Consider the following 19,936-nt stretch of genomic DNA (forward strand, 5'->3'; position numbering starts at 1 on the left):
TATTATTCCACTGTATGAAGGTATCACAAATAATATATATCTATTCTTCTTTTGATGAATCTTTAGGTCATATTTAGTGTTTTTCTATTTCAAATAATGCTTGCCATGAACACTATCATGGGCATCTTGTCCACATGTGCAGTTATTAAGCAGTAGACCTTCTGTGTTACCCCCAGGAGTTCTCTATATCAAGGATTTTCAATAGCAGGCGGGTGCCATGGCTCACGCCTGTAATCCCAGCACTTTGGGAGGCCAAGGCAGGTGGACCACCTGAGGTCAGGAGTTAGAGACTAGCTTGGCCAACATGACAAAACCCTGTGTCTACTAAAAATACAAAATTTAGCCAGGCATGGTGGTGGATGCCTGTAATCCCAGCTACTCAGGAGGCTGAAGCAGAAAGACTTGCTTGAACACAGGAGGCAGAGGTTGCAGTGAGCCGAGATCGTGCCAATGCACTCCAGCCTGGGTGACAGAGCGAGACTTAGTCCCAAAAAAAAAAAAAAAAGAAAAGGATATTCAAGGGTCCATGACATCTTCCAGTAGCAACAGGAAATGTGCCTGTTCTTGCACTACATTTTGTCCTTTGTCCACACAACCTGGTAACAGCGGTGAGTCACCTAAGGTGATTCCACCGTGTAATAAGTACATGTCTGAAGAATCAGAACCACAGCAGGACTATTTATTCCTCTCTATTGCTAGAAAAAAAAAAAAGCTATAGGAGGCCATTGTTTTGGGCTAAACTCCTACACTAGGCTCCAGTAAACCAGACTAAAAATTAGAAGGCGATTACCAATGCTTACTGAACGGAAACTGAGTTGTCATCTGGCCTTCCAAGAAATCAGGATACAGAGAGATAATGTAATGCCCGAAACAGGCCAGTTTCAATCTTCAATCAGCATGCTAATAAAGCTCCCTCTGTTTTACCCCTGCAACAAGGAGTAACATGTAGTAACCCGATATTAACTAATCAGTTATCTTTTTATTGCTGTTTCCCTGTCCCCACCTTACAGAGAAAGTAACTTTGAAATGACCAATCCAATTTTTGCTTTTTGTTTCTGCTTTATTTGACCCCTTTTTCTGGCTATAAAGCCAACCACCTCTGTTCAGCTCATTGGAACTCTTATTCTATTTTACAGAATGAAGTATTGCTCAATTCTAGAATCACGATAAAGCCAATTGATATCTTTAAATTTGTTTACATTTGTCTTTTGACAGATCTGGTGACCATGAAGTTACCTGAAGGAGACTGCTGATGACCTGAGACACCATTAGGAACACAGAAAAGGTACTACTAACCCCTTTGAACAGGGGGCAGTAGGAGGGGTGACCTCTGTCTTTCTCAAGGAGCCCAAGGAACCCTAAGACTCCTAAGTCCCTCTCAGATCTGAGCTCTGCTCACTTTTGCATTTGATGCCCTGATCCCTTTGGCTTTCAGGGGGTATCAAAGGTTAGTTTGCACTATGAGAGAACATTCGACCATGGGATAGCAAGGGTTAGTTTGTGTTATTGTAGGATGTGTGGTCTTTCGGATTACAGTGATGGACAAGTCACTGGCCAAAAAGTGCCAGTTTTGCCGGGCGTGGTGGCTCACGCTTGTAATCCCAGCACTTTGGGAGGCCGAGGCAGGTGGATCATGAGGTCAAGAGATCGAGACCATCCTGGTCAACATGGTGAAACCCCGTCTCTACTAAAAATACAAAAATTAGCTGGGCATGGTGGCGCATGCCTGTAGTCCCAGCTACTCGGGAGGCTGAGGCAGGAGAATTGCTTGAACCCAGGAGGCGGAGGTTGCGGTGAGCCGAGATCGCACCATTGCACTCCAGCCTGGGTAACAAGAGCGAAACTCCGTCTCAAAAAAAAAAAAAAAAAAAAAAAAAGGTGCCAGTTTTTAAGGTAACTGATGGCAGTAAGTGGTTATTACTGAAGGTCCTCTTTATTTCTTCTCTTCATGCAGATCAGGATGTCAGGGTTAAATCCATCTCAGCCCCAAGAGACCCAAGATCCAATATAAAAATGGTATTAAATTTCTAAAGTTCTAACTACTCTGCCTTCCAGCTATACCTGCCTTTCATGTATGGGAATTATGGCTCTGAAAGCTGCAAATTTTACAACAGTGACAAAATAACACTAAAAACAATTCAGAATTATAATGGCCATTACATAGAATGCTCCTGATGAACAATACCACACTTTTTAAATTTTAAAATTTTTTTTTAATATAGATAAGGTCTTTCTATGTTGCTCAGGTTGATCTCAAACTCCTGGGCTGAAGCCATTCTCCCACCTTGGCCTCCCGAATAGCTGGGACTACAGGCAAGAGACACTGCACCTGGTTCAACATTGTGTCAGCAGCAGTGAATCTACACAAGTCTGTAGCAACTCCATTCCTGCCTCCTTAAAGGAAAGAATTTACCTGAGGGGCACAAGGCACAGCAGGAGTGAAAGTTTATTTAAAAAGTTTTAGAGTAGAAATGAAAGGAAGTAAAGTACACTGGGAAAAAAGCCAGGCATGCAACTTGAGAGATTTAAGTGCCTCCCCTCGACTTGGAGTTTATATGTTGCTATAATTCCAGGGTTTGCGCTTCTTCTCCCCTGATTCTTCGCTTGGGGTGGGTTGTCCACATGTGCAGTGGCCTGCCAGGACTGGGAGGGAGCACACGCACACACAGTGTGTTTGCCGGAATTTGCACATGCTCATTTGAGGCATTTTCCCCTTACCAGTCAAGTGTTCCTAGAAGAGGGTCATATACCAGTTAAACTCTGCCATCTTGCCTTTTAGTGTGCATGCTTGGGCCCACTCGCCCTACTCCTAAGACCTTATCGGGAAGCTGCTGCTCATCAGCTTCAGGTGTTTTCTATCTATTGGGAGATGGCCTTTCCCTGGCACCAGCTGTGACCAATTATAACGTTAGCGAGACAGTTTAACAACTGCCTGACCATTACTTGATAGTCGCCTGACATTCCTGGTGGAGGGGGGGCCTCTCCTGCCCTGCTCCTGTCTGCCTAACTACCCACGCCCATGGAAGGGGTAGCTTTTGCTTTCCTGATAATCTCATTTCTTGTCCTGAGAACTTGGCTTCACTTTTCATCTGTTGGGAGTACATGGGTCGCTAGGCCTGTATATATAGGTGGCTAATCAAAAGGCTAGGAGCCTCAAGAATATAGCTAGACAGAAATGCAGCTGCATCCCATTTGCAGCTAGCAAAATATGGCCAGACAGAAATGTGAGTTGCACCTTATTTGCAGCTAGACTGATTGTGATAAAGGAGATAGAAATTATTTAGAGGCAAGGTGTGATGGCTCACGCCTGTAATCCCAGCACTTTGGGAGGCTGAGGCAGGTGGATTACCTGAGGTCAGGGGTTTAAGACCAGCCTGACCAACATAGTGAAACCCCATTTCTACTAAAAATACAAAAATTAGCTGGGCGTGGTGGCATGCACCTGTAATCTCAGCTACTTGGGAGGCTGAGGCAGGAGAATCACTTGAACCCAGGAGGCAGAGGTTGGAATGAGCCAACATTGCACCATTGCACTCCAGCCTGGGCAACAAGAGTAAACTCCATTTCAAAATAGAAAGAAGGGGGGTGGGGAGGGAGAGAGAGAAAAGAAGGAAGAAGGAAGGAGGAAGGAAGGAAGGAAGGAAGGAAGGACTGAATTATTTAGGCAGAAAATGAGGACAGAGTCCTCAGCAGAACTTCCCTTTTAACAAAAAGCAGCCCTAGAAATCATGTCTTTTCTAACAAAGAGCAGCCTGAAGGATCAAGCTGCAAAACATAGAAAAGGAAGCTGGAAGCTTGCACGGGGGAATGCCAGCAACTGCACCAATAGAAAAGGGCTACCTGGGAGATAGGCATGTCCGCCATGGAAGCTCCATTTTCCCATTTGTGTTAGCATATGTACAGTAAGAAAGAAATGGGCAACATGGAGAAGCTCAGACAGAGAACTCACTTGCATAATAAAAGATTGGGGTGGGGGCTGCCAGAGATTTGCACCCTATGCAGATATGCACCCTATGCAGATGACATACCTGGTCCTAACTGATTTTTTGTGTCTTATGTAGATCAAACATTGCCTCCCCATTAATTCATCTATAAAAACCGCTGCATTTCACCATGAATTGGCAACCCATTTTTCCGGGACGCCTCTCTGTAGCAGAAAGCTATTCTCTTTCTTTTGCCTATTCAATTTTCCCTCTTAACCTTACTCTTTGTGTGTCTGCATCCTTGATCTCCATGGCCACAAGACAATGAACCTCAGGTGTCGTTCCAGACAATGAGGCTGCTTCAATTGTTGCAGCTCTCAAGGCATTATTTGAGTCTCTGGGTTTTTTTGGCTGTTTTCTGGGATTGGCTCTGAAAGAGCTGATCTACAGGGCTCCCAGGTTAGATCCACCCAGGGATGCCTTCAGTAGGTATAAGCTTCTAATAGTGCCTTCAATAGTGCAGAAGCTTCTAAAAATATTTCAAAAAAAATTTATTGCTTCTTTTTGTTGTTAAGAACAAAGAGCTTCTCTTCAAAGGGTTTTGGTTTTTGATTCTTTGTTCTATTCTATAAAATAATCTTACCCATTCATCTATCAGCCCTCCATATCTCTGCTGTGACCAAACACGCCCAAGCATTTCTCATCACCTATGTAACTGTCCTTCTCTTCAAAAGCCCACCCTTGCCCCTTGATGATGTCAACAGTAGCCAATCAGAGTTAGCCTAGATTGTGTGATCTGACCCCAGCCCACAGGGGAGGACACAGGAACAGGGCCATGTTAGGGAGTAAAAACTGCTGCTCTCCTTTATTCAAGGCGCTCTCCCTTGCCTCTGCCTTGCATGCAGGAGACACCCTTCTATAGATGTATATTGCCTTGCATTTACCTTTATCTCCCACATTTTGAACGGCTTTTTACAAAATAATAAATAAAAAGCTTAAGGGATTGATAAGAAAATTAAATCTGCTGACCTTTTTGTTTAGCCCTATTCATTAAAGAATTCCATCCTAAAGTCAGTAATCTAATTAAGAAATAAGCTAAATTGAAAAGACTGCCCATTGAACTAATTTGGTCTCCAAAATACAACTTTCTTCATTTAGCTAGCTATTTTGAAATCTTTGTAAAAAAAATTTACATCTATAAATGAAATCTTCATTTGTAAGGGTATCTTCCTCTCTGTACCTAAACCACAATAGGAAAGACGTTGGTTTGAAGTTTATATAACAAATCTCTTGTTTAAGGTACTTTTCCTGGCCATCTTGTCTTAACTGAGTCTTTTAACTATGCCCTTATCTCAGCAAATAACACCATTTAGACATACAAGTTCTATAAATTTTCCACCTTGTTTCACACAAATATCATGCCTTTGGAAATGCAAATTTAAGGCCACCTACCTAACAATTGTTTAGAGCAAGGAATAAGCAATCACAAGATTGATAGTCTAAAATGGGGAGATTGAGATTTTGAAAACAGGAAAATGCAGAACATTTATTATTTATTTTTGAAACAATGTCTCACTCTGTCACCCAGGCTGGAGTACAGTGGCACAATCGTAACCTTGAACTTCCAGGCTCAAGCAAGTCTCTCACTTCAGCCTTGGAGTAGCGGGGACTACAGAAGCACACCACCATGCCCAGCTAATTTTATTTTTGTAGAGATGGGGCCTCACTATGTTGCCTAGGCTGGCTTTGAACTCCCAGCCTCAAGCGATTCTCCAACCTGAACCTCCAAAATGGCTGAGATTACAGGTATAAAAAAAATAAATCTCAGGACCCCAAAATCACTAAGCCAAAGAGAAAAGTCAGGCTGAGAACTGCAAAGGGCAAACCTGCCTCCCATTCTATTCCTAAATAAGATGGCTACAAAGATAAAAAAAAAAAAAAAAAAAAAAAAGCTGCATACTTCCCATACAATTTGTCCATAAAAAAATTCCTTGTGGACAAAGGACAGACAGAACTCAAAGCCATCCCTCTGCTCACAGGAGACAAATGCACAGCTGATTGCTTCTTTTGATTCAGTGGAAACCTAATCAAAAACTCAAAATAATGCAACCATTTGTTCCTTAATCTACCTGGAAGCCCCACTCCCCACTTTGAGTTGTCCCACCTTTCCAGACCTAATCAATGTACACCTTACATATATTGATTGATGTCTCATGTCATCCTAAAGTATATAAAACTAAGCTGTGTCCCAACCACCTTGGGCAAATGTTTTTAGGACCTTCTGAGGCTATATCATGGGTGCATCCTTTTTGTTTGTTTTTGTTTGATTTTTTGGGACAGAGTCTCAGCTCTGTCACCCAGACTGGAGTGCAGTGGCGCGATCTTGGCTCACTGCAACCCCCACCTCCTGGGTTCAAGCAATTCTCCTGTCTCAGTCTCCTGAGTGGCTGGGACTACAGGTTTGCGCCACCACACCTGGCTGATTTTTGTATTTTTAGTAGAGACAAAGTATCACCATGTTGGTCAGGCTGGTCTTGAACTCCTGACCTCATGATCCGCCTGCCTAGGCATACAGGCAGGAGCCACCATGCCCAGCGGTTGCATCCTTAACCTTTGCAAAATAAACTTCGTAAATTGATTGACACTTGTCTTAGAAACTGAGGGACTTCTCTTCCCAGTCCGAGAGGGGTGTGGTTTCAAAGGCAGGAGTTTCCCGGCTCCACACCTCCATCCGGGAAGCAAAGGGGTTTCAAATGTAAAGTTCTTTCTCTGGGTTTCCCGGAGGCACAGGCTAAGTGGGGAAAGCCAGGTGTGCACCTTTGTCCCAAAAAACCCGCTGAAAGCTCTGGGAGGAGGGGCCTCTGTAACTCAGAGTTGTGGACCAAGTAGCCAATCTGGTATCAGTGTCAAAGATCAATCACTCCAGAGGAAGTTTGAAAGAACTCTCATTGGACGAGAACATGAATGGGGAGGAAATAACTCAAGGGTTAAACCTCCACCTGTTCCTACCTATAGGGATTCCTTCTCTGGGTCCCCTCCCACGACAGCGTAGGAGCTGTCTTTCTTTCTCTCTCTCTCTCTCTCTGTCTAATAATTCACTTTTCCACAAAACTCTTTGGGTCCACGATGTTTATTTGAACGGCAAACTCATCGCACCTCCAGGGTCCCTTTCCCCATTCTTTGGAATTAGCAAGGCTAAGAACCTCTTCAGAATGGGCAGTTGAATACACTCCCCCAGTTACATCTTTCGGTGAGCCAGACAGGAGAACATTGGACTTCGGAGTGGTGAGTGATATTGGACCCCTTTTGCTTGCTAATCTGTCCTTTCCCTTCTTTTAGATTTGTTAAGGAGGTAAAAAACCAGGTGCCCGTCAGCCATCTAACTGCAAATAGCATGGCCGTTGGTCTAAAGACACGGGCGTCAGGCTTTCTGGGAATGGACTCTCTAATCTTGGCTCTTTGGGACTGGGAGCGTTGGTCAGCCCTGAACCAGCTTCCGTTTCTTACTGTTCTTTCTTTCTCTGGACCAAGCTGCCATTCGGAACTCCCGGTTCAGCCTGGTTGGAGGAAAGGGTGGTGGTCCTGAACTCCTGGTTCAGTCCAGTTGAGGTCAGCCCACTTAGACCTCCTAAGAAAAAGCCGCCTATGCGAACCACACCCAACCTTTCAGACCCCAACCTCCTGGGTCCAGATTTCCATAAGGTAAATTTCTTCCTGGCTCTTTCCTCTAAGATATTTCCTACACAGGAGGCTATTACCCTTCTTGCTAGGACTTTGAGGCTCTTAGGGTGGCAGTTCAGGGACCCTTGACTGTGGTGTCCTCAGGCTTATGCCTATGAAGACCTCTTCCTACAGGATAAATGCACAAGACCAGTTCCCATAGTTCACAGTGGTAGGTTATGTCCTAACAGAGCCAGATTCTATTGTGTTTTTTTGTCACCCACAATTTCCCAATCCAACTGAGTGGTGCCAGAATCCAATGATGTATAATTTTTCTTGCCTAGGATTGGCTCTCTGTACGGCAGAACTTCTCCATCTAGAATACCATAGTCTGGCCTGGTCCGAGGCTCAAATAGTTAATTACAGGCCCCACAACCCTAGGGCTTATTCCTATAGTGAAGAATGGGGTGGGGGAGAAGGCCCGGGTCCTGAGGGCATTGTTCCAGCCCTGGCCAGGCAGCTAGCCATTACCTTCTTTAAGATTGTTGTGCTTAGACATCCCTCCCAAGGAGTTTATCCTCCTAGGGAAGTTTTATGGTCAGGCCTATGTTAATTGAACTCTTGCTAGGGAATATTGGCACCCATCACCCAAGACCCACTGGCCTAGTTCTTCAAGGATGCAACAGTAGAGGGCCACTAAGCCCGGCAGTCCCCATGTCCTTATAGTGGCCCATAAGGACATTAGACAGTGAGGGTGTGCCCATGATGCCGGTAAGCATGATTAAATCCAGCACATGGTGGGGGCCAGAAGATGATCACATATCTAGGGCACAAAGAAACTACAAGGTGCTATAACTGGGGACACACCAGGGCCAGCAGTTCCCAGGAATAACCAGGGATGCGGGCATCCCAGTGTTCAATTTCAGATGGGTGCTACTCTTTCCAAGGCAAAATCACCCTTAAAGTGTATCCTGGATAACTGGGACCAATTTGACCCAGAACCTTTGAAGAAGAAGTGTTTTCTGCCAAACACCGTGGCTGCGATACTCTCTGCTGAATGGAGAAACCTGGCCTCCTAAGGGAAGCATAAATTATAACACCATTCTACAATTAGACCTGTTCTGTAAGAGGGAAGGTAAATGGATTGAGGTCCCCTATGTGCAAGTTTTCTTTTCTCTAAAAGATAATCCTCAGCTATGTAAGGCTTATCATCTATGCCCTACTGGTCCCTCCTCAGAACTACCCCCATATTTAGGGCTCCCTGTAGCTCCCCCTCCACCGATGCTGACCAGGCCTCCTCAGCTCCTATAACCCAAGAGGAGTCAGGGAAGGCCAAAGCAGCCAAGTCACCTCAGGCTACTAGGATGCCCCAGCTCAGCCCCCTACAGGCAGTAAGAAGAGAATCTGGCCCAACCAAAGTACATACTGTACCCCCTTTTCACTTTCTAACTTAAAGAAATCAAGGCAGACTTAGGAAAATTTTCAGATGACCTGGACAAGTACATAGATGTTCTGCAGGGACTGGGTCAGTCCTTCTAATTAGATTTGAAAGAGTTCATGTTATTGCCTAGACCCTAGCCAGCAATGAGAGAGAGGCTGCTCTATCAGTGGCTCAAGAGTTTGGGGACACCTGGTACCTTAGTCAAGTACATGACCAAATGATGCCAGAAGAGAAGGATAGATTCCCTACAGGTAGCAAGCAGTCCCTACCATGGACCCTCACTGAGATCCTGATTCAGAACATGGGGCCTGGAGTTGTAGGCACTTGTTGACCTGCATACTTGAGGGATTAAGGCGAACTAGAAAAAAGCCCACATATTATGCATTGTTATCCACCATAACTCAAGGAAAGGAACAGCCTTCCTTGAGTGGATTTGGGAGGTCTTAAGAAGGTATACTCCCCTGTCACTAGACTCCATCGAGGGTCAGCTAATACTAAAAGACAAATTTATTATGCAATCAGCAGCTGACATTAGGAGGAAGCTCCAGAAGGTGGCCCTGGGGCCAGAACAGAGTCTAGAATTATTACTAAATCTCACAACCTTGGTGTTCTATAATAGAGACCAGGAGGAACAGGTTGAAAGGGACAGGAGGGACAAGAGAAAGCCGCAGCCCTACTCATGGCCTTCAGGCAGGCAGACCCAAGGGGCTCGGAAGAGAGAAAGGCTTGGGTTAGCTGCCAATCTGGCACAGCTTCCTACCACTGTGGCCTATCAGGACACTTTAAGAGAGATCATCCCCAGGGAATGGACCACCTCCTCGTCCTTGTCCACTGTGCCAAGGGGATCACTGGAAGGCACACTGTCCCGGGGGATGAAGCTTCCTAGGGCCTGAGGTGGCTAACCAGATGACCCAACAGCAGGACTGAGGGTGGTCGGGGCAAGTGCCAGCACAAGCCATCACCCTGAACAAGCCCCAGGTAAAGCTAACTATAGAGGGCCAGGAAGTCGATCTCCTCCTGGACACTGGCATGGCCTTCTCACTTTTGCTTTCCTGTCCTGGATGTCTGTCCTCCAAGTCTGTAACTGTCCGAGGAGTCCTAGGACAAGCATTCTCCCGATATTTCTCCCAGCCCCTAAGCTGTACCTGGGGAGATGTGCTCTTTTCCCATGTCTTCTCATCATGCCAGAAAGTCCCACTCCCTTACTAGGGTGGGACCTGTCAGCCCAGCAGGAGCCATTATCTACATGAACATCATCAGGAAGGAAATCCCTCTCTGCTGCCCATTATTTAAAGATTAATCCCAATGTTCAGGCAATGGAGGGACAATTTGGGCAGGCAAAGAATGCCTGCCCAGGAAAATGTGGCACATATACACCACGGAATATTATGCAGCCATCAAAAATTATGAGTTCGTGTCCTTTGTAGGGACATAGATGAACCTGGAAACCATCATTCTCAGCAAACTGACACAAGAGCAGAAAATCAAACACTGCATGTTCTCACTCATAGGTGGGTGTTGAACAATGAGAACACATGGACACAGGGAGGGCATCACACACTGGGGTCTGTTGGGGGGAAATTGGGGAGGGACAGTGGGGGGTGGGGAGTTGGGGAGAGATAGCATGGGGAGAAATGCCAGATATAGGTGAAGGGGAGGAAGGCAGCAAATCACACTGCCACATGTGTACCTACGCAACAATCTTGCATGTTCTTCACATGTACCCCAAAACCTAAAATGCAATTTAAAAAAATGAAAAAAAAAAAAAAAAGAATGCCTGCCCAACTCGAATAAGACTAAACTATCCCACCTCTTTTCCTTACAAAAGACAGTATCCCCTAAGACTGGAAGCCAAAAAGGGGCTACAGGATATTGTAAGGAACCTAAAAGCTCAGGGTCTAGTATGGTCCCGTAACAGCCCTTGTAATACTCCAATTTTAGGAGTACAAAAACCTAATGGACAATGGAGGCTGGTACAGGATCTCAGGCTTATTAGTGAAGCTATGATCCCTTTATGCCCAGCCATATACAACCCATACACCTTGCTTTCTCAAATACCAGGAGAGGCACAATGGTTTACAGTCCTGGACCTTAAGGATAACTTTTTCTGTGTTCCATTACATCCTGACTCACAGTTTCTGTTAGACTTTGAAGATCCTTTAGACCAGAAATCTCAGCTCACCTGGACAGTGTTACCCCAGGGCTTTTGAGATAGACTCCACCTATTTGGCCAGGCTCTAGCTCAGGACCTTAGTCATTTTTCACATCCAGGTACCCTGGCTGTTCAATGTATGGATGACTTACTTTTAACTGCTAACTCAGAAGCCCAGTGTCAGCAGTCCACATAGGACCTCCTAAACTTTCTAGCCACCTGTGGATATAAGGTTTCCAAATCAAAAGCCCAGCTTTGTAGGCAAGAGGTTAAATACCTAGGACTTGTCTTGTCTAAGGACACTTGGGCCTCTGATGGAGAACATCTCCAATCCATACTGGTCTTCCACCATCCAAAGACCTTAAAACAGTTGCAGAGATTTTTAGGAATAACTGGTTTCTGCCGATTGTGGATTCCCAGATACGGTGAAATAGCCAAACCCCTATACACTGATTAAGGAAACCCAAAAGGCTAACACCCATTCAATACAATGGGATCCTATAGTTGAGGTAGCCTTTCAGACCCTAAAGCAGGCACTACTGCAGGCTCCAGCTCTAAGCCTTCCTATAGGGAACAACTTCTCCCTATATGTGATGGAAAAGTCAGGAGTGGCACTGGGGGTTCTCACCCAGACTTGGGGGACCACGCCATAACCAGTGGCATACCTAAGTAAGGAAATTGATGCAGTAGCAAAAGGCTGGCCATTTCGCTTGCAGGTCGTAGCCACGGTGGCTATACTGGTCACAGAAGCTGTTAAAATAGTGCAATGGAAAGTTCTAACTTATAGACTTCACATGATGTAGCTGGAATTCTGGCCTCTAAAGGAGGCTCATGGCTGTCTGACAACTGCTTACTCAAATATCAGGCCTTAATGCTCAAGGGGTCTGTACTTCAGCTGCGCACATGTGCAGCCCTCAGTCCGGCTACTCTTCTTCCTGAGGAAGGGGTAGACAAAGAACATGACTGTCAGCAGGGTATAGCCCAAAACTACGCAGTTCGAGAGGATCTCTTAGAAACTCCTCTAGCCAATCCTGACCTTGACCTGTACACTCATGGAAGTTCATCTATGGAAAATGGAGCTTGAAAGGCAGGATATGCAGTAGTCAGTGATCAAACAGTGCTTCAAAGTAATTCCCTTCCTCCTGGAACTAGTGCCCAGCTGGCAGAACTAGTAGCCCTCACTCAAGCTCTAAAATTAGGAAAAGGAAAAAGAATAAACATATATACAGATTTCAAATGTGCTTACCTGGTTCTCCATGCTCATGCTGCCATATGAAAGGAAAGGGAATTCCTTACCTTGGCAGGAACTCCCATTAAATATCATAAGGAAATTTTAAACTTATTACAAGCTGTCCAAGAACCCAAAGAGGTAGCAGGCTTACACTGCCAAGGTCACCAGAAAGGAAATGAGAAAGAAGCAGAGGGAAATCGCCGAGCTGACCTAGAGGCAAAAAGGGCAGCTAGACAAGATTTTATAGAAGGACCTTTAATATGGGAAAACCCTCTCCAGGGAACTAGACCTCAGTACTCACCAGAAGAGGTAGAGTGGGCAATCTCCCAGGGACATAATATTTGTCCTTCAGGATGGCTAGCTACTGAGGAGGGAAAAGTACTCATACCTGCTGCCAGCCAGTGGGAAGTACTTAAAACCCTGCATCAAACCTTCCATATGGGTATAGAGAACATACATTGAATGGCCAAATCTACATTTATAGAAAAATGTCTCTTCAAGGCTATCCAACAAATAGTCAAAGGATGTGAAATATGCCAGAAAAATAATCCTTTGGCACATCACAAAGTTCCTCCTGGGGAACAGCGAACTGGTGATTACCCAGGTGAGGACTGGCAAATGGGCTTTACCCATATGCCTAAGTCTCAGGGATATCAATACCTGTTAGTATGTGTAGATACCTACACAAACTGGGTCGAGGCTTTCCCCTGTAGAACAGAAAAAACCAAACAGGTAATAAGAGTCCTGATTAATGAAATAATCCCTAGATTCGGACTCCCTCGCTGTCTTCAAAGCGATAACGGCCCTGCCTTCAAAGCTGCAGTGACCCAAGGAATTTCCCAAGTGTTAGGAATACGGTATCATCTCCACTGTGCTTAGAGGCCTTAGTCCTCAGGGGAAGTGGAGAAATTGAATGAAATTCTTCAGAGACACCTCAAGAAACTGGCACAAGAAACCCACCTCCTGTGGCCTTCTGTATTACCAATAACACTCTTAAGGGCTCGAAACTTTCTTCAGAAAACAGGACTCAGCCCTTATGAGATGCTTTATGGATGGCCCTTTCTTACTAATGATCTTGAATTAGACAAGGAAACAGCAGAGCTAATAAAATATATAACCTCCTTGGCGAAGTACCAACAGGCTCTTAGACCTTACCTGAAGGACAACCTAGGGAAAAGGGGAAAGAGTTGTTCTGCTCTGGAGACCTAGTGCTTCAGTCTCTCCCCTCAGACTCTCTCCCTCTCTAGGCACATCTTGGGAAGGACCGTTTTCAGTTATTCCGTCTACCCCAATGGCAGTTAAGGTGCTGGGAACTGACTTGTGGATTCATCACACTCGGCTGAAGCCTTGGACACCTCCTGAAGAAAATCTTAGGCCCTCCACTCTACAGCCTGAAGTTCCAGGAAATGACCCTTTGTATACCCGCAAGCCGTTAGAGGATCTACCTTTGCTCTTCCAACAAGATCCCCAGGAAAGTAACTACTCATGAGTCTAACTTACATCCTGGCATTAACAGGACTATCACTCTTAACCTTACTATTTGCGACCAGACTCTATGTGGTTGCCCTTACGGACTGGCCTAGTAGCTCTTCTCCTCTCCTTCCTAGTGCCTGTCCCCCACCATGACAATTTACACCGACTCTCAGGTGCAGAGTCTTCTCTTGACAAGGCCACACCATACTCGAACCCCAATTATTCCTTTCATAGTAGGGGGTGGCGGAATAATAGAAGGACTCATTACTGGCATTGGAGGAATTACTACCTCTACTCAGTTTTACTATAAGCTATCTCAGAAGCTAAATGATAACATGGAAAAAGGTTGCTAATTCTCTCTGCAGAGGCAGCTCTCTCTGCAGAAGCAGCTTAACTCTAGCTGCCATGGCTCTTCAAAATAGAAGGGCCCTGGATCTGCTAACAGCAGAGAAAGGAGGAACCTGTCTCTTTTTCGGAGAAGAATGATGCTACTTTGTAAGCCAATCAGGTATTGCCTTAACCAAAGTTAAAGAACTCAGGGATCAATCGAACACAGGGCTAAAGACTTCCAAGAAACAGGATCACAGAGCTTGTTTAACTAGCTGACCGGGCGCTACCTTCTTCTAGGCCCGTTTATAATCATTCTACTATTGCTGGTCTTCAGGCCTCTCATCTTTAACCTTCTTGTCAAATTCATTTCTTCTGGAATTAAGGCCATGAGGCTACAAATGGTCCTGCAAATGGAACCCCAAGAACTCCTTGGCTCGTGAGTTCTGTCATGGACTTCTGGATCAACCTGCACCCCTGGAAGACTCCCCTCTAGAGGAAACGTCAACTGCAGGGCCGCTTTCATGCCCCAATTCAGTGGGAAGTAGTTAAACAGCGATTGACACCCGCGTCCCAACAGCAGTTGGATGTTCCTGCTGAGAGTGGGTACTGAGGGACTTCTCTTCCAGGATCCGCGAGGGGTGTGGTTTTAAAGGCAGGAGTTTCCTGGCTCCACGCCTCCATCTGGAAACCAGAGGGGTTTCAAATGTGAAGTTCTTTGGGTTTCCCTCTCTCAGGCTAGGTAAGGAAAGCCAGGTGGGCTTCTTTGTCCCAAGAAAACCCACCAAAAGCTCTGGGAGGAGGGGGCTCTGTAACTCAGAGTTGTGGACCAAGTAGCCAATCCAGTATCAGAGGAAGTTTGAAAGAATTCCTCTCATTGGACAAGAACATGAATGGGGAGGGAATAACAAGGGTTAAAACTCCTGCTGCTTCTACCTATATGGATTCTTTCTCTAGGTCCCCTCCCATGACAGCGTGGGAGCTGTCTTTCTCTCTCTCTGACTAATAAATTGCTTTTCCACAAAACTCTTTGGGTCCATAATATTTATTTGAATGCCAAACTCACTGCACCTTCGGGGCCCCTTTCCCCATTCTTCGAGGTTAGTGAGGCTAAGAACCTCTTTGGAATGGGGAGTTGGATGTGCTCCCCCAGTTACAATACTGTTTGGTTTACCCAGGCATGGGCCACCATGCGTGGCAAGAAGAATCTTTAAAAAACCTGTAAGATCTGCTTCATAACATATATATGTCTATATATATTAAGTGTATGTGATATTTTTCTACCAAAATATATGAAAAACGCTCTGATTAATTTGCTTGAAGAAAACCTAAGCATTTAGACCAAATATTTGAATGCCTTTCAGTTTACGTGATTTTAGTAAATCATTGGTAAATAGAACTAGTTTATTACTATTGTTTTAATAAAAGCAACTGTGTCTTGTGATCAGGAAAATATTCATGTATTTAACTTTAGAGTTTGTGCTTAGGTAGCAGCTTCCTAACACTTGCATGCTATAAAAATAGTTAACAGGGAAATAACTTAGATGATGGCTAGCCTTGTTTAATGAGCAATTCAAGAATTATTGTTAAGAATGAGTAGACTAGGTGAATATAGACAGGATAAAAGTTTATGAATAAAATTTTCATGGTTTCAAAAATCTTTTTTAAGTAACTTAAAGTTGTGTTATAATTAAGTAATAGATGCTCATGAAATGTCTGAATCATTTCTAAGTATGATAAATACTAAAACATTAATTGCTCCACATAAGTTTTAAGTTTGTTTTTGGCTTCTTAAATTGCATAAGAAGACAAAATGTATTTAGGCTTGTTTGTAAATATGTCCTATTCCACATAGAAAAATTGTATTTTAGCCAGGTACAATGAATGGCAAATGCTTGTAATCCCAGCTACCTGGGAGGCCGAGGCAGGAGGATCACTTGAGACCAGGAATTTGAGCCCAGCTTGTGTAACAGAGACCCTATCTCTAAAAGAAAAAGAAAAAAAGAAAAAGTGTACCTTCAGGAAGCACATATTTCTAGAAATTATTAAATGGTGCTTGTCTACAGAATTGATTTGCAACTGCTAAGGATTAAAAATTATAATTAGTATATATAATTAAAACTACTAAAAATAAAGAGAGCAACTGTATACTAAGTAGGAAAGTGAGAGTGTTTTCATTGAGAAAACTTATAAGGAAGGCATAAAGGTATGCTTTTTTCTCTTTGGGAAAGAAGTAATTTTGTCTAATTTTGAGATTTAGCGATTGTTTGAAAATATGGATTTAGGAAATAAATAGAAGCAAGGAAAGAGGGAATCAGTAAGCAGCAGAAAGAGGGATTTTGTGTTTTCTCAAGATAATTTCCTATGCTACACACTGTCTTTATTAGGTCTCTGATTACTTAAGGAAATGGAGTTAAAGGATTAACTGTTTTAAAAGAATCAGAAATCTTTCCATTTTAAGAAGCCATTAAGCCCCATTATTCTTTTTTGTCAGTTCATTCAGTCTCATGTAAAAAATTTTTGTTCTGTTTGATATTGGTTAGCAGTTTCATAAACCCATCAGTTTCTTCATTAGAGTTCTGGAAATTCTTACCCAGTCCAATGGCATCTAAAAATAAACAAAAAGCCTCTAAGTTATCAGAAACCTGTACTTGAAATGTCTGAATCATTTCTAATTATGATAAAATACTAAAACATTAATTGCTGTTTTAAGTTTATTTTTGGCTTCTTACATTGCACAAAAAGACAAAATGTATTTATGTTTGTTAGTAAATATGTCCTATTCCACATTAAAATTCCACATGCAACTTTTTGGTTGGTTGTTTTGTTTTTCCATTTAGGGTCTGGTTCTGTTGCCCAGGCTGGAATGTGGTGGCATGATCTCAGCTCACTGCAACTTCTCTCTCCCAGACTCAAGCCATCCTCCCACTTCAGCCTTTCAAGAAGCTGCGACTACAGGAGCAAGCCGCCATGCCTGGCTAATTTTTTCTTGTTGTTGTTTTCTTTGTAGAGACAGGGTATATTAGTCCGTTTCCACGCTGCTGATAAAGAGACTGGGCAATTTACAAAAGAAGGACGTTTGTTGGACTTACAATTCCACGTGGCTGGGAAGGTCTCACAGTCATGGCTGAAGGTTAAAGGTACGTCTCACATGGTAGTAGGACAAGAGAAGAGAACTTGTGCAGGGAAACTCCCCTTTTTAAAACCCTCAGATTTGTGAGACTTATTCAATATTATGAGAACAGCACAGGGAAGACCTGCCCCGTGATTCAACTACCTCCTACCAGGTCCCTCTCATATACACATGGGAATTCAAGATGAGATTTGGGTAGGGACACAGCCAAACAATATCACAGGGTTTTGCCATATTGCCTAGGCTGGTCTCGAATTCTGACTTGAGCAATCATTTTGCCTAGGCCTCCCAAATTGCTGGGATTACAGGTGTGAGCCACTTCCCCCAGCCTTGCAACTTCTTTTAATTAAAACTCTGGTTGAAGGAATAATTATTATTTCAGAGTGACCTGTGATCCTATTTTTTATTGTTTTGAAAGTTTATTTTTGACAAACTTCCTAAAACCAAATTATAAAATTAAGTCTTTTTGACCTTGAGCCAGCTGTTGGACAGTCCAGAGGGCCCCTGGAAATGCAACAGAGAGATACTAAACAGATTAAGCAGCTTATTTGATTCATAAAATTACATGAGTAACTTTGTCAAATGAGAAATGCAATTTAATATTCATCGAGTTATATTTGCATGTCTTCAGGGAGGTTCATAAAAAGGATAGAAACAACTCTGGCAAGCACAGGTGTCTGATAACTTAGAGTTTTTGTTTTTCATCTTTTATTTTTTTAGATACCATTAGACTGGGTAAGAATTTCTAGAACTCTAATGAAGAAACTGATGGGTTTATGAAACTGCTAACCAAGATCAAACAGAACAAAAATTTATTACATGAGACTGAATGAACTGACAAGAAAGAATAATGGGGCTTAATGGTTTCTTAAAATGGAAAGATTTCTGATTTTTTTAATGTTTTATTATCATGACTTAAGGGAACTTTTTTCTTTTAAGCTATCTATAGCTTATAGCAATTTGCTAATGCATACTTTTGTAAACAAAAATTGAAACATTTGTTTTTGTTCCCTACCTGATTCCTCCAAAACTCAGAAAATAATTCATGAGCATTCTTATTTTTATTTATGACAATATGGTTATTTGCATAAATTCAACAAGAATCTGTTCTCTTTAACATGATACAGTTGAAAACACTGACTATATTACCAAGGCTTGACTGGAATGTCATTTGAAAACATGCAGAGAATGTCTGGCTTTAAGGGCAAAGTCTGATGTCTGCCTTGGCTTGACTTCCTGGCATCAAGAGGTTTTTAAAAGTCCAGTCTGAGATTTCTTGTAAAAATTATTGGCAAAGCAAATTTAAAAGGAGCCTATATGGTTATTCTTGCTGTACTTATACAAATAATTAGACCAAGTTTGAGAAAGCTTATTTTACAAACAAATTGGTGTTACTGTGATTATTTTTAGTAAAGCGGAGGTGACAATAGAGAGAAATATTATGTTTCAGAAGAAAACCATAGTATACATGTTGTTAGATCATATCCCTGTTCATTGTTGTCGTTTTTATTATTTATTTAGGATTTTATTATTTATATAGGAATTTAAGATCTTAAATTTCTATCATTTACTTCATTATCTGGCTACAACTCTCCAACCAAAAATAAAAACTGCTAAGCTGGACAACCTGACATAAGTTTCAGGGATCAAGTCTTATGCCTGATGTGGGGATCACACGGAGAGCTCACCAGAATACCCAGTGCCACAACCCAAGAAGGGAATCATGGGAACCCTGGTTTACAGTCAGTGGGCCAGAAGCTCGGGTCAAAATCTGAGTTAGTAATTGGCATGTGAAATGGGGTCAGGCTCCTAGGACTGAGCCCTCAACCCAACTTTACCTGGCTGTCTCCAGGTAAACAGGATCAGAATTGAATCTAATAGTAGGATACCTAGCTGGTGTTTGCTGCAGAGTTGCTTGATTGGCATGTGGAGAAAAGCCCCCACTCAACTGGTGTCAGAAGTACTGTGTGATTGTGAGTAGAGAGTAGGGAAATATACTTAGGTTTTTCCCATATATATATCCACACAAATACATATGCTAATCTTAGTAAATTCTTTTCATCTTATTTGATTTCAAGATAATGAAAGTTGTGTTCTTATTGCTACTTATTAATAGGAAGTATCTCATATTAATCCAGAAAACAGTGTTTATCATTCTCTCTTCTAAAGTAATTTTCATTTTCTCTCATTTAGTTTTCACATGATAGCGTAATGGAGCTATAATTCCAAGGATAATTTTATGTAAATATAGTCTATTTAGAAGTGAAATTCCCAAGTCAATTGTTTCCTTTCATTTCTAGACGGTGTAACGATAGTACTTGAGTTGGTGGTGTTAACCATTTCTCCAAAACATGAATGGGGAATGCCCACATAGGAATTCTATGTGGGTAGTTCTGTCACTGGAGACATTTGAAACACAAATTCCATTTCTATAGATCAAGGATAAATCACACTAGTGGTAAAACTAATATGTTTACAAAACAAATTTTGATTTAAACAAACCAACAAAACTCCATTTGATGGCTCTCATTGTACTTAGGTAAAATCTAATCCCCTCCTGGTGACTCCCAAGGTCCTGCTTGGACTAGGCCATCCA

Source organism: Sapajus apella, unplaced genomic scaffold (genome assembly GCF_009761245.1).
Source record: "Sapajus apella isolate SASKATOON/1434 unplaced genomic scaffold, GSC_monkey_1.0 scaffold72, whole genome shotgun sequence".
NCBI lineage: Eukaryota > Metazoa > Chordata > Mammalia > Primates > Cebidae > Sapajus > Sapajus apella.